We start from the raw sequence: 15,346 nt of genomic DNA on the forward strand, positions 1-15,346 counted from the left end.
TGTTTTGTTCAAACAGTATGCATCACAGTGCACACAGGTTCAATATAAGGAATTATCCTAAATTTTGAGAATCTCAGTCAGCTATTATAAATGAAACACAATCAGTTCTTCAGAGAAAAGTGAGTAGAGAAGCAAATGCAGAGAAATAAGTGGTATAAAATCTGATAAAATACTGACAGCATAGCATCCTTCTTGTACTAATTCTGCGTAAAGAAAGATGAAGATGATGATGGCACAGGTGACATAATTCATTGTTTCATTTAATGAGAACATCCTAAATGCAATTCAATAACTTCTGTTTCACATCTTACTCTTGTACATGATGTCGCTCTCTTTCTCTCGAAGAATATACGCGTAGGAGATTTATACAGGAAATATATTTTTATAAGCTTACTGACATTCCTACATGGCATACCAGAGCCTTACCAACAATTCACAGATGTACACGCTATGCAAAGGGGGTAAAATGTAATTTGTAGGGATGACTGACTGATCCATATCCATCTGTATATTCATCCCAGGATAAGCATTCCATCTGCTGCAGATGCTAGCTACAGGGGTTTTGCAGTATCAGCTTTCAAGGCTGGGAGGCATCTACAGTATACCTAAAGGACTGGCTAAGACAGAGAGTTACAAGGGTAGTTGAGCTGCACAGAAGGGCTTTAAGTGGGTCAGCCATCCAGCTGTAGAACTGCATGATGTATTCCATCTGAATTAACAACACTTAAAACCTGCATAATCAGCGAGATCACAGAGAGTAGATGTCCCCTGCAAAGGTTTCCTTTTCTTTGCTGTTCACATTCAGGAGCATTTCTGTTTATAATAGAACAGGGACTAGGATCCTGATCTCTTTGTTGCTTTATCCCCTTGCATTCTCTGCATAGAAGTGCTTATGCATGTGACCTGTCTGTCAGACATTAATTCTACTGATTTTTATTTGCTCCGTTTTGCTCCCCTTGTCCTGTGAATTAAAGAGCACACTGGCTAAAACACTGAGGCTATTGACCAGGATTCCTATCTGCTAGCTTGAAGGCCTGTCTTCTATAGCAAAGGTGGTCTCTGCTTTCACCATATATAAGTAGTTACTCAGAGCAAAGAGGAGAAAAGAAGGACAGAACTGAAATAGCATTCCAACTATCAAAAAAGCAGCTACAGTTCTGAACCACACAACAACCCAGTCTACAGAGTACAGAATAGCATTTTTACAACCTAGAATTTGAGTACCCTCCAACACACTACAACACAAAGTGACTAATGTCTGCCGTGTGGTTTGCATTTTCTCTCTTTCACACCCACACCCACGCGCACATGTACAAACTGTGTGACTTAAGGGGAAAAAAAACAAGCTGTCAATGCAATATGTCTGAAAACTGAGGGTGGAAAAAAAAGAAGCAGATCTTGATCTATGACCAGAGCTTATGGATTAATGAAAGAATCCATCTCAACTGCATAGCCACAGAGTGTTTTGCACATTTCTTTTGAGGGATAAGGTGGGGGAGAGTGACTTCTAAAGGTACGGCAGAGCTCCAGGTTATTTCTGTCATGGGAAGAGTTGCATTCTTCAGTAGATGCAGTCACATGAATAAAAAAAACTTATCAGGAGAACGTATACACTTTGTGTATAGAACCTATTCCCACAATTAGCATTGTATTCCAAAAGCTACCTCACAGACTTTTGGGGAGTATTCAGGAACTAAATGTATTTCAGTGGGCACAGTATCATTACAATCTAGCTGTCACAAATATTTGGACAGAGCCAGGCAAAAGAGTGATTAGGAAATTGCTAATTGCTGACCATTTCCTCTATGGAACCATTCATATGGTGAGATATAACTTTCTTATCCATTTTAGGAACAAATTGATTAACTTAGTGACATTATACCTCTGATGCCGTTTCCAAAAATAAAAATTAAAAGAAAAAAAAACAACATCCAACCTTGCCAGTATTTCTTCTCTAAAAAATAAATGGCTCACAATAATCAAAAACTCTGGAAGAAAAGATAAGATTTTGCTCAGTAATTTTCCTTCATCAAAACTAGACTTCAGTGGGACAGGTTCACAGAAAGTTCTTTAAATGTTTTAGGATGCCCACGTTCACTAGGATTCAAAAGAGGGATAAAATTATTTCCAAATCAGTGAAAAGAAGAAACACTTTGGGTTTTTTAGTTGCACTCACACACTGAGCAGTACGTTACCAGCTGCTAGGATCAAAGCTTAGCAGGAGTTCCTAAAGGGACAAGTGACTACATAGTGTGACTGCTGATTACACCTTCTCCAGACAGCCTCGAAATGGGAACATTATTAAAATAGGATTATTTTAAGGCTGTGTTCTCAGTGTCTCCATCAGGTTGCGTTCACATAGTAAAAGCTGTAGTTAACCGTGCAAGTAAACCACAGGCTGAGGTATGCCTGACATAGGCTCCATCCATACCCTTGATCAGAAAAATTTTAGCCTGAATGTTTAGTTTGGAAATATGAATGCATATTACAGGACACACGCAGGTATTCTGTATGAATTTCCTTTCTGCATTTGGCTTGATGTATAGATTGCACACATGCTGCTTAGCAAGCTTATCAATATCAGTGGCTAAACTAGCACGCTGGTGAAGATCATCACAATTCTCACTGGTTGTCTTGCTGATGTCTATGGTTGTGTTACACGACATCTGCTAGTGCCTGACGTGTAGCACAAGCAATTGAAGAAACCTGATTTAACTGTGTCCTGATCAAAATACACTGAACATATCTTGTCTGACTAAAATAACCATGCTACCACTTCTGCTCCCTCAGTAAAACTCACCTTCCTTACAGGATAAGGGTGAATCCTCTAAGAGCAAATTTTAAGAAGTTTGTGTTTTCTCTGAGAAACCTAAAAATTAAAGTGTTTCTTCCCCCTTTCTTCTCTGATATTCTTGTCCTTCTTGGACCTACAAATATGAGATACAACACTTTAGAACTGGAATTTTCCTACTTACCCAGGAATACTGCAAAGAACAACAAGCTTTTAAGATTTTTTTTTGCTCCCCTACTGCCCTAAGCAGAACTAAAAGTTTGAGGGGAAGAAACTAGAAAGAAAGAGGAAAACGTCCTAATATTTCCCCAAAATGCAGAAAGAAATCTTTGGGTATGGGGGAGAACAACCCATGGACACGTGCCAAATCCCATCAGACAAGATGATACTGTCAACTTACTCAAGATGGTGGGTATGACTGTGACGGTACTTTTTCCTATTGTTAAGCAGTATTTTGGAAAGCTGCCTCCCCATCTACTGATTCCAAGGGAAAAAAAAAAAATCTCCCATAGAACTCTGAAATTTCATTAAAGGACTCCTACTTGAGTGCAAGTTCTGGCATAGTTCGAATGTGCTTATCTTTCAAGACCTGATAAGAGTACATACTGAGATTCATAGAAATACTGAATCTATGCGTGGCAAAGACCTCTTACCTTTTCTTAGTGTGCAGAAATATACTGTATGTCTAACACTTCTCAAGTCTAGTTTTAAATATTTCAGCTGATACTTTCCACAACTTCCCTGGGATATTATTAGCCTTGTAGATCTCAGTGTCAGGGAGATTTTCTAAGAGGTACTTCCTAAATTTCCACTTGACTCCATTCCATTACTTCTCTTATTATGCTAAGTAATTCTCTACTTCATGAGTACACTCTTCCAATGTCTGTAGACTCACCCACACACAAGTCTGTCATTGTTTAAGCAAACTGCAGCTTCTCACCGTAATTTTCTATTATAAATCAATCATCCTAGTCCCCTAACCTTTCTCACCACTTTCTCCCCCTCCTCCCTTTAAAAAATATTTTCCTGTTATTGGTGTGCACCGGAGGTTGTATGACTTTCAGTCTGTAGCCATTTTGAACAAAATACCAGTCTCCACAATTACAGCATAGGATTTCAGAATTTAACTCTCCTCCAAAGATAAACAAACTGACATTTTTTCCCTACTGCATAAGCTTCAGAATCATTTTTAATTTTATTAACGCTTGCAAATATTAGTGACAAGCCAGATCAAGTACTCTTCCTTTTTTTTTTTTTTGTCATCATTTTTCTTTCTCCACTGCTCCATTTGCTGGCACAAATTATTTTAGTAACTTTCATAGTGTGAAACCTGGAACTCCTCACTACTAATGTGACTGAGCTCAGACTGAGTGGTTCAGAAAGTCATTTCTATCATCGGGGACTTCTGTGATATTCTCTATGCTAAGGAGCAAAGCAACCATTACAATTTCATGCCTGCACTGTGCACTCTTCCGATAGGAGCAAACTGTGCTTCTTGACCAATAACCAAAGTCATCTCAAAAACACCTCCCAAGCATACGCAGCTATACGTTCATTTTGATGTTTGATCTTAAAACAGAACATACCCAGTCTGAAACAAATGATTGCTTTGCCTCAAACCCATAAAGTTGCTTTTCCATTTCTGAAGCAATGCTAGATATCCCTTTCCACTATTAAATTCAGGTGCAGCAACACAGTTCAGTATGTTATGTGGGAGTGCAGATAGCGTGAGGCTTTATCAAGCTCAAATACATACAAAGTCAAAATGAAATAGAATTCATTTATGAAATGAAATTAGTGAAATTAAATGTATGAGGACACTCCCGTAAAAGCTATTTTCATACCTGCTTGTCAATACCATGAACCACACCTTTGACCTTTTTCAAATCTATACAATTTTCAAAGAAAATGAAAGCACTTGGTGTAGTACAACCATACCAGTTAATTTGGAGATGAAAAATAGAACTCTCCAGAATCTTGAAAATTCAAAGCAAGAATGGAAAGCTCAGTCAACTACTCATTTTATTCAAAGACTGGTCCAGAAGCAGGTTGAAGGTTTCCATACACACATTCCAATGAACAAAACACTTATTTCTTTGGCCTGCTTTTATTATCACATAGTTCTCTATTAGAAAGGGCCAACTATCAGACCAGCTCTTCCAAATCCAGTCACATCATCCTTAACATAATTTCATAATAAGAGGTACTCTCCTCTTTGCTAAAAGCAGCTATGATATTGGTGATACTGCTGATCTTGATGAGGAAGGTTAGCCTGGGAAGCAAATGATATAATGAATAACCATATCTACAATGCTGAAAAGAGGGATAGGAGAAAAAATGTCCTTAAAGAAAAATCAAAAATCAAAAGCAGCTTGCCTGAATTTTAACAGAACATCGCATTCCTGTCATAGGTTGAATCCATTTATGCTTTGCTAGCCTATCCTTGAAACCCCATGTCATACATCACTATTAATTAGTTACTTAATAATTCTTCCTTGTATTTGAAATTACCCTGCTCACCTAAACTCAATATCAGTCACAGATTCAGATAAGCTTTGAAACACAGAGTCTTAGCCAAAATCCAGAAGGACATCTGAACACCTTTCCTCCCAATATATCTGTTATTTCCAGCTTTCTAGTACTCAAGTAAAATTTGCCTTGACACAGTTAGGATTTCCAAAGGCATAAGCCTGAGTTAGTTGAAACTCAGGCAACATACATTTTAATCCTCCTCCAGGCACATACTTGGATACTTTTTCCATATCAAATCTAAGCATCTCCCTGGAATGTTTATTTAATGACCTTAGTGTTAACATCAAGAGCTTAATCAGTCAACTATAAATAACTCTAGACTGTCCCTGAGAGTTCAAATTTTGTGCGAGAATCTAACTATAATGAACAATAGAGAACTGTGGTTCCTATGCTGAGGGCCACTTTAAAAAAAAAAAAAGCTAATAACAAATGTAACCAGCTACATTCATTTTGTCACTTCAGCATCTCATTTAGCGTCTACCTGATAGATATTTCAGTCATTATTTCCTGTCTTCTCATCCAAACAGCAAGATGGCTAATTCACTTTAGAAGAGCCTTTATTTATGACTCTCTCCCACCCCACTTTAATTTCAGAGGGTGGGACCGGTAATGTTTCTTTTATAGGTTTCTTTTAATGGACTACGGGATGTTATTGTAAGGTCACTGACCACAATGACAGGAGAGAACTGACTGTGAATCTGTATTATTTTCAGGTCACTAACTGAGTGACCAGGAGAGAATGGGCTATGACCGGGTAGTGCTGGCTTTCATTTTTCTGCATAGTTCCGGGTGACCTTTCATTTCCACCACCCTTCCCCTCATCTGCTGTGAGAGCCTCCTCTATTTTCAATTTTTCTCTGTAGTATTCATTTTCAGTTGTAAGCTTCTTATTCTAATGAGGAATCCTGACAGGAATCTGAAGTTTGAGGCTGGTTTTGTCCCGAGCCTCTCCCCAGTTCAGTTCCCAAACCCTTCTCTATAACTGTCATGCATAATTTATACTGTAGGGTTGCAACAGACTGCAGTTTCAGCCTGTGGCAAACAACCATATGGCTCAAGTTAACCCCGGGTGAACAACTATTTCTCCTGCAGTTGCCTCAAAGTGCCATGTTAACTAACACATGGAAGTATAACCTGTTTTCCAAATAATATGGTTTCTCCAGGACATTCAACTATTGTGAAGTTTGTTTTTTATTAAAACAGTTGTGCCTATGACTGCTCTGCCTGAAATAGAGAATGATTTAGCAGCAACAACACAAAAAACTGTGGTCTGGGCTAGAAGACAGTAATATGTGGGAGATGATGTTCTGCCTCTGGGCTTACAGAAAACACCCTACTTCTACTTTTTATCCATCACTACAGTTCTGCAACATCTGCCCTTTCTGTAGTACTGCCAGTCTGCACAGGACAGGTGTCATAAATCATATTACTACATCATCTGATAAATAACTGAGATAGAAAAATTGGAAAGTTTTAGACAATGAAAGAATCAGAGTAACAGAGGACTGGATGGCATGTGAAGCAGAACAGAAGAGAATGGCAGGAGAGGTAACTGGGGAAGTGAAGGGGGGACAGGTGGTGAGAATAAATGGTTTATCAAAATGTTCTTGCAACAATATTTTCATTTTTATCCTATTCATTCAGTGTATTCTTCTCTCAACTCCACTATCAGTAATTCTTCTTCCCAAACCAGAGGTATGTCAGAAAACAAGATAGTAAGAGTTCCCAATTCAAAGAATTCTGAAGCTTTAAAAAATAAAAGAGATATCCAGAACCACAGTAGTTTAAAGAATATGAAGGAGAATAAGTAATTTACTTACAAATAATTGAACACAGAATTTAGCACCCACCCTACTAAACTTGGGAAACCTTAGAAAAGAGACAATGGGTGAGGTGGATCAAAGGTCTAGGTCTTAAAAAAAAAATAAAGAAGTATTGGTCAGAGGAAAAAAAACAAAACTCAAGATCAAGGCTCTCAGTCTGTTCTCAATCGACAGTGTTCTCAGCCCCCAACACTTTCTGCAATATAACATCTACCTTACCATCATTCCTTTCAAATAAAAAAGTGAGGCATCTCTATACTCCGCTCAACAAGTTCCTGAAAACCTGTTCCTTCTGAAACATGCATGCTGTTCTTACTAACTTGTGCCCTTAGAGGGGAAGAAGGGTATTTGGTCTATATAGGTGAAAGACAGTGCACCAGAAAATTTTGGCTTTTGTTACATATGAGATGTTTAGGACAGCTGAAAGAGATCAAGTGCCAAGCATAAATAGCCTGGCAAGCACAGGACTTACAGCAGCAAATATCAACAGGACCACGGCTTTTGAGCAAAAGGTAAGACAGGGTAATTATCCAGAGGATGAGTCGATAGAGAGTATAAGGACTCACATCACAAAGTTTTATTATTGAAAATCACTGATTTTCAACAATCACTCACACACGATGCTATTTACTTTCATTCCACATGTTCATTACCACATCTGTCACTGGTGAATTGGCTCATGTTTCTAAGATGCTCACATATTACATTATAGCTACTCCATTTCACACTAACAGTAATACTACATAATTCATCAATGTCACTTCAGGCAGTGTTCTGTAGCTGTCTTGACCTGTAAAAAGAAAGGCAATAAAGATGTAGAGCAGTGTGGGTCTTTGAAATCTAGTGTGTCAAGCCCCCTGGCAACATACTTTCAGTGCTGAGTTTCTTTAACAAACTCCAGCTCAGGATGATCCTTCAGTGAAAGGCAGAGGAAAAGGTGAAGTTTCTAATCCCTATTCTCAATCATTAAAATCACCAATCTGTTAGGAAGTGTTACACAGACGGATAGGTAATTCCTAGACAGAGAGCTCCACAGTTTTAAAAAAAGTTATGAATTCTGCACAGTTCAGAGGCACATGACCTTCTGCATCCACCAGGTAGGGTCTGTTTTAATGGATGCATGTATTTGCCTACACAAGGTGAAATTAGAAAGGACTGAACATCAGATATCCATCTGTACACACAGAGTCTGACAGCCTGCAAAGTAATCACATTTTCAAGAGCAGCTACCAGGATCCAAACCACTGTAATGCTAGTACAGTCATTATAGCAGATCAGGGTGTTATTCAGGAACTTTTTACTTCTACATCCAGGTAAAGTCAGACTGCATGAATCAATGTAAATCCATGAAAAGATAATGTGAGAAAGACTGCAGGTAAGGAAAATACTATTGTGTGTTAAGCAACAGAATACAGAATAAAGTAAATTCTCAAACAAGTGAGAGAGATGGCTAGAGTACTTGCACCCATTTCCTTATCACATTGCTCTTTTATGTGATTGCTCTTTGCCTCCAGAAATAAGAGGCACTATGTTTAAGTATGTTTAAGCTCAACACAGACACAAAAGGAGTTCACCAGAATATATTAAAGATTCTTTTTGGTATCTTGCATGACAGTTGCTATTAATATTGAAGCAATGAGGAACCAATGATGTGGAAAAAGTACAGATATACACAGCCTAACTTAAACTCAGCCACATTTTAGGTAAATCACACCAACTAAAATAATGTCCATTGAGGTTTTTAGGTATAAATGCAAGACAGGAGACAATCCTTTTTTTGTCCTTGACCTCACCCATTTAAAACACAACAAAACATCACCACTAACAACAAAAAACAAAAGTAAAAAAAAAAAACTTTTAATGACTCTAGACATAGATGTCCCAGTCAGCCAATACTATAACTCACAGAAAAAAAGAAAATCATTCTCTGTTGGAAGACACAAAGCAAAGCATCTGATAAAATCTCCTGCTAAGGTACAGTCCACAGTCCTTCTGTCCTGAATGTTAGAATGAAATGAAAATAAATAAAATTACATTTGCAGCCCAGGAAATGAAAATTTGGTCACCAAAGGCTGAGGTTAGGGGACCAACCCCAACATGGTTTGCTCCCATAGCTTGACACCCAAAAAGAAGCATTACTACTTCCTAGAATGAGAGAGGATGCTGGAAGTTTGGCAGATGAACATCAAGACCAGTGGCTTGAGAATGTCTCTCTGGTACAGGTAAATTATGCCTACTGCTTGGAGTTCAACACTGTAGCTGGGCAGAATCTAGCAATTTTCAAACAAGCTTGAATGACCTAATGACGAGTAACAACATCTGATAACCCCTGCCTTAACTTCAACATATTTCATTATTTGTTCAGTTAGGAAATCAGGACTGCAGAAAGAAAAATAAAGTTTCCGTGGGCAGAGAAATATTGTGATCCCTCATTCCTGTCAATTAGATACTAAAAAACAAAACAAACAAACAAAAAACATTAACTGCCAGGACCTAAACCTTAAAAACCATCCCATTCCCTTGGGTGATATTCAACATGTTAATTCCTATGCTGGAAAGAGTAAGCAGCTAATTTAGTTGCCATCATGACTATTCCAACACTGCATGGCTGACAAAGACGTCACCCAGACTCAATGAATGGAGAAATAATTGTCCAGTATTGACTTTCCATGTGTATTTACATTTAATCTCCAAGACCTAATCTTTTCATGCATTCTACCAAAACCATGTCCATGCATTCACTTCTACCCAGAGTGCATAAGACTAATAACTTGCAGTGACAATTAATGGAAAGGATGCTACAGCTAATAAAATTTTAGTATCAAAAAACCAAACAGACAGACAAAACAAACAACATCAGATGCTTTATTCCCAAGATCTTCTAAAGCATTAGTTTGTTTGTTTAATTTTATTTTTATTTTTTGCCCCCTTTTTTTTTTTTTGCTTTCCTTTGCATAAAATTAACCTCATTGGAGAAAAGTGAATCATGGGAAAAGTTCTCTAATAGCAAAAGTAGTTTGATTCCATTTTATTTCTGATGCTCAAATTCTATTCCTTCTCTGGCCTTAACATCTGGTCACCATGGCAACAGAAGTGCCGAAAAATCCTCTGCCTATTTGATAATCATTTAATCACTTAACAAAAGAAACTGGGAATTGGAGAGTTGAGTAATAGGAAATACCAAAAAGAAAATAAACTCTGGCATCAAAACAAAAACTCAACTAATAAAAAAGAAGGAAAAGGACCAGGAGTAAAGGGAAACATACTACAGGACCTCTGCATCCACACAGAGGGTTGGACATTCTGCTCCCTTTATCATTGTGCATTTTCCAGGGGAGACTGCCTGAAACATCCTTCAAATTACTGAAAATATCCTGAGGAAAAACTCAGAGGATCCGTGTTAAAAATCCAGAAGATGAACAAGGAGGTAAGGATTCTCCTAATCAATAAAAGGCAAATTTTGCAGGTTCTTTTATGTCTTGCCTCATGTAAAAAGAGGAAGACTGGGCCTACAAGGGTATTCTCAATAAGAAATCTCTGAAATGGTCAATGTAATGGTAAATCCTACAAAAAGTGACATCTCTGTCACCTTTAAGCAGAGGGGCTCCCTGATGATCACAGTGCTGTTGTTCAGCAGCTGGTAGCCTGGATCAAGATGCATTCCCTCTCCCAGAAAGATAACACTATGACAGACAACTTCACATCTGCCAAGCAGGTATGTTTCATGCAGCATGTCCTTACCCCTGATACCCATGTAAGATTAAGTCCAGTTCATCTCTGAATACAGTGGCTGTTACCAATTCTGTCCCCACTAAATCTTTGCCTGGGATGGAGCTGCAGGATAGATGAGATATGGAAGTGGGGATATTAAAAGTGGTTTTCCACAACTAGACCGTGCACTAGTTTGGCTACCACAACATCGCAGCTACGTGATAAAGGCATAACATTGGATCTCATCTCCAGCACACTCCTCAATATCTAAACACAGGATGTGTTGCTCTTGCTTTTATCGATACTGCAGCTGTAAGTAAAATAAAGAATTCAGCATTTGGTTTCAACAGTCTTATAATATCCATACTCCCCCCTTCCCTTCCCTTTCCCCCAAGAAAACATACATGAAGGACAGTCCATTGATCAGAACATTCTGGGCAGCTTACTAGCCATCTACACAGATATTGACTTGGAAGCTATCAAGGTAGTAAATCACTTCACAGACATTTTCCTCTCATGCTGCAATGGTAAACTGCGTCTATCAACAATATTTCATTAAACAATGGTGTATTTGTTCAAGTTAACTCAATGGGAATGGAAATTATTTTTAAACCTTGATGCTAGAAGTCAACGACTCCTGTGTCCTGGTAGTCCATTTGATCTGAGAAACTGCAAATGACCAAATGCTCTTGATGTACCCTTGACAAAGTGTTGCATTCCAAAGAAGGTGGTGAGGAGAGGGAAGACATTTGTGTGAAAACCACGGCTACTCATGCCTGCCAGAGAAGAGCAGCTTCGCTCTTTAATGGATAATATTGCAAATACCTTATGAAAAATATCTTCTGAATATGCCTCTAGCAGGGGGAAGGTGGAGATTTTTTACATGGCATTGAACCGATAAGCTCTTTTTAAATAATTGCTAGTTCTCAGTTAAGAATAATAGATCTTCTGGCTTTTTAAGTTATTCACACTGATTTCTCTGAGGTGTCACATCACTGTGGCATCTCAGCATTGAATGCAATTTTCTGAACAGCCCTATTAGTTAGGAAAATCTACATCATTCCCACTGCAAAGAAAGGGAACTGCTCACTACAAATTTGTCCTTCAAAACCAACATGTAGAAAGGTCATTAGTACTGCATGGAATAGAGGCCTGAGTCTTCACTCCTTTTTGCAATGCCTTCACCACAAAACTCACCTTTCTTGTGTAATGAAGGAATGATGAGAATTCATCATCCTCAAGAGCTTATCCCAGAAGGATCTTTTTCGTTTGTGCTTTCTCTTTAATTCAGGAAAGTTTGAGTGTGGATCTATATCCACTGACAAGGGCCATTGCCCAATGAAATAAAATACCAAATAAGAAAACTCCAGAACTAGGAATCCTTGGCCTCAACCCCCAACCAGTAAAAAAGAGAAGACTTGTTTTTGTAGATGCTTCTAGATTTGCCTTGTTTCACAAATACACTGCAGTTTCTTTTCTTTCCTTTTTTTTTTTTCTTTTTTTTTTTTTTTTTCCACCAAAGGATGCTTCAAATCTAAATTCTTATCACAGACATTGAGGTTAACACAATGGCAGACACAGAGCCATGGGAATTTTCAAGCTGATCTGCAGTCCTTACTCACTCTTGTATTCATGTAACATTGATGTGTATAAGGGTTACTAAGACTTTTCTTATCCCTAACCTGAAGCACAGAGCTCCAGCACCAGTTTAGACAGATGAGCCATATTGTACCAGAAAGGCAAGTAACTTTCCCCTGCAAACCCCCGTGTCTTTCATGTGTCCGAACCTCACAGAAGAATTTCAGCCATACTTTGTCTCAGTTCTTCTAAAACCCCAGGATAATAATACAAAATCTTTAATATTCTTTTTTTTTTCTGCTATTCTGAACCAAGATCTAATTGATAACTTCCCAAGGTACGCAAATAAATTGCAATGTGAGATTGGCAGATTCTTATTAAAGTCCGCTTTACATTTCCCTTAGTGATAGGTAACCAAATGATGGTACAGATAAAACAGATAAGGTGAGAAGGATCAGGCTGAGCTTTAAAATTTTTATAACACCATTTCAGTGTAGTAATTTAGGCTGGGGTCACCAATGCCAACAAGAGAACACATGCATGAAATTAAGATGCAATTTGTACAAATCAAGGCCCCATAACCAAATCATAACATTACCCTCCACATGCCTGTGCTGCAGAGCAGTGCAGAAACACATCATTCAAGCCTTAGCTAACTCATTTAACTTTTTAGCAGGGTAAATTATCACATGATGACCTCCATGTTATGTAGTCTAAACTATTACTGATAACCTGAGCTAGACTGTTGTGATTTTACATCTTTCTGTACACTGTACAGAATTCCTTGCCTTACCTTACACATATGCAGATATCTATTTAGTCATTAAAATCTCTGTTCTACTTTTTTCTTTTATTTTTCTACCTTTCACTCCTCACTTTGGATTTTCTGAAAGATATTCCCACTACTCTTTGGCAGTTTTTTTCCATTCATTCTCCGCTGGTTCACATATGTGAGAGGGAAGAGGCAGAATCCAGAAAGGAAAATATACTTCTGTTGCAACAAATACTCATAAGGTTAGCAAAGAAAAAGACAGATCTTACCTTTTTATTTACCTTCTGGGATTTGCACCTTAAAAGCACACCTAGATTGGAGTTCAAAGATTTTCTACCTGTAATTCCATGCCAAAGAAAATTACTATAACGCATAAGTTTCCTTACCTAGTTATTTGAGTCCAGAAACCAAAGCTATCGTCAGGTTGCCACATCTCACAGCTCTTCAGCTAAAGTCACAAGAAAAAGTCAATATTCAAGTCAAGTACTAATATTCCACAGCTGATTCTGTAGCACGGGAGGAAGAGTGTAATATGAGGGTAATGAGAGAATCTGAAGCACATGGTTAAAACGAAATACTTAATTCTTTCACCTTTCATTTGTCTCTTCCTTCCAACTGTGTTATGGAGCAGACAGAGTATGAAAATCAAGGATAGACAATAGGGCACTAACCCTCATTCAAAGACACAAATACACTTACTTATGAACTCTGTCTCTATGCATTAGAAGTATTTTCTTGTGATCCCTGATAAGCACAAAATATTGGGCTATTCAGGCATCTCACCTAACTGGTTCCATATTGGGTCATACATACGTTGTTGTTATATACGGTCTTACAAACCTACATGGACTCCAGATTGCTATTACAATGATTTTACTAAGCATTTATCATGTGCACATTCAGCTAACTACTACAAAGAAAAAGAAAAAAATGATTTAGACTTGAAAGAACTGTGCTCTCTAGTTAGGGTCTGGTTCCACTTTTCTTTTTTTCTAACTTAAAGTTGGTAAAAAGTAGCTTATTTGTAGTGTAGGCAAAAGTCATCTTCAGTGTACTGAGTGAAATTTTCCAAGTTAAATGTAGACAGAAGGGGACAGTATCCCTTTCCCATATACATAAATCCCAACATATCTTTTGTTCTTCTAAGGCAGAATTCACCATTAAATCCCACTGGGGAGCGGTGTGCCATCGTTTCTTATGCAGGTAAACTTTGTATGATCCAGAAAGTGTCAAAAAAAAAAGTTTGGTTTTATATCCAACACGCTTATTTTTCTTTGAAAAGTTCATCAGTTCCAATATTACACTTATATGATTATCTTCTGTTCTCTAAGACATCTGATTTAAATACTCACAAATTCAGGAATTTAACAGTTAGCACACTGGAGCATCTTTATAACTGAAGAGGAGCTGGCTGTATTGTAACACAGCTGCTTGTTGCTCCAGTGGGAAAAAACAAAATAATTAAGAGCAAAGATGTCTGATATTTAACTGTATTTAAGTAACTCACTATTGCTATTTTGTAGTAAGACAATTGTCTACAAAAATATAAGCACTTATTTCAAGTAAATAGTATCTTTCCTACTTATAATTAAACATTATTCTTCAACATTTAAACACTACCTTTATTTCAGAAGGATTCCCAAATGCTCTAAAAACTAATTTGTTGTAAAACCCTTACATTTATATTTACCCACACAGAAATGTAGCTACTTCTACATGAGATCCATCCCATAATGGGTCATGCTATGGAACAGGCAGCTGGAGAGAAAATATAAGTTTATTCATTTGAAACTACAAGACAAATTTAATTGGTGCAAAACCACATTCTTTTAAGCAGGAGTCCCTCCAAGACACTGAACCGACACTGAAAATTCTTTAAGCAAATGGAAAACTACAATGTTGATTTTGTTAATAGACATGCAATTAATCATTTGCTTTTTAAATAACATTAAACTAATTAGATATTAAGTCGGCTCACATAGGTGGGGAACAGAGCTCAAGTATTTATATTCACATCTTTTTATTTTCAGAGGCATTTTTATTTAAAACCAGTTGCAACAAATTTCACAGTATTTGATCTCTTACTATATAAAGAAATCCAACACCTGTATATGTTAATGTCAGAGACATTTAGAAATA

The 15,346-nt window shown here is 37.6% G+C and overlaps 1 long non-coding RNA gene across 1 annotated transcript in view; it reads right to left on the minus strand.

The window, feature by feature from the left end:
• Nucleotides 1-14,021, minus strand: part of LOC136791487 (uncharacterized) — a 68,025-nt gene extending 54,004 nt beyond the window's left edge. The window contains exon 1 of the long non-coding RNA XR_010833733.1: nucleotides 13,594-14,021. This is a non-coding gene — a long non-coding RNA (uncharacterized lncRNA). The remainder of the gene's footprint in view (nucleotides 1-13,593) is intronic.
• Between the last annotated feature and the right edge of the window lie 1,325 nt (nucleotides 14,022-15,346).

The sequence above is a fragment of the Anser cygnoides genome, chromosome 1, assembly GCF_040182565.1.
Source record: "Anser cygnoides isolate HZ-2024a breed goose chromosome 1, Taihu_goose_T2T_genome, whole genome shotgun sequence".
In the NCBI taxonomy this organism is placed as follows: domain Eukaryota; kingdom Metazoa; phylum Chordata; class Aves; order Anseriformes; family Anatidae; genus Anser; species Anser cygnoides.